The 993-nt window shown below is 37.3% G+C and overlaps 1 protein-coding gene across 6 annotated transcripts in view; it reads left to right on the top strand.

Annotated features, from left to right (window-relative positions):
• tbc1d1 (TBC1 (tre-2/USP6, BUB2, cdc16) domain family, member 1) overlaps window positions 1–993 on the top strand; it is a 67219-nt gene that overhangs the window by 32035 nt on the left and 34191 nt on the right. The gene's annotated exons all lie outside the window — the stretch shown is intronic.

Raw genomic sequence — 993 nt, 5'->3', positions numbered from 1 at the left:
TATATATATATATATAATAATATAATGCTGATGATCTATCAGCATTATTAAGCACCGATTTAAAAAAATTAAAAAAAATGAAACAAAATAATTCATCGGCGGTTAACAATGCCGATACCGATTAGATCAGGAAATGCCTAATATCGCCCAATAATATCGGTCGGGCTCTAGTAGACACTGATGAAATCTTCCTTTTCCTCTTAAAAGAGTCTGATAATGTGATACAGTAGAACAGCAAAAGGGCAACTTGTTCACAGAAAGAATAGCTGTGCTCACAGACCGTGAAGACTTGGGATTTAACAGACATGAGATCACTTACTTATTATGAACCACTGAGTCCCTTTTTGAGGTTTAGGAGTGATAGTGACTCATGTCTTAATGATTGTATGAATGCGAATATCCCCATAAAGCAGAACTGTTCATTCATTGGTACTTTTTGAAAAGAGATAAAAAGGAAACTGTCTCATTTGACAATTCTGATCATTAGAAATAGATCTAAAAAGATCATTTTTAGGCTGCCTTTTTTATCACAAAATCATTAAGACAAATGTGTGAGCACTTCTCAAGACAAGTGTGAGAAATGTAGTACTTGGCACATATCTATTTAAGTCTGTGAGACTCATTATTGCTGTTACCACCACACCACAAAACCTCACCAAACACGCAGAAGCACACTCTACTGGACAGACCGCAAAGCCACACAGACGCATGTACACAAGGGCGTAGGTGTTGTTTCAACATTAGGGGGGGACACATTGTAACCGGGGGTCTTGGGGTCGTCCCCCATAACATTTTGAGCGTCAAACACTGTTTTCCTGTGTTCTGGTGAATTTGTATGCAAAATGTATGGGGCAAATGTCTCTATTTATGTAAAGGAAATGATTAGTCTCCTGTATTCAAAACATCACACGTCTCTTGATGTTTATCAAGAATCACATACATCTCAACAACATATCTGTTAGAGAATGAAACCTTGTTAAACGTCTCATTCCC

This window comes from Etheostoma spectabile, chromosome 2 (genome assembly GCF_008692095.1).
Source record: "Etheostoma spectabile isolate EspeVRDwgs_2016 chromosome 2, UIUC_Espe_1.0, whole genome shotgun sequence".
NCBI lineage: Eukaryota > Metazoa > Chordata > Actinopteri > Perciformes > Percidae > Etheostoma > Etheostoma spectabile.
Note: the sequence above shows the minus strand (reverse complement) of the source record. Positions and strands in the feature narration are given on the sequence as shown.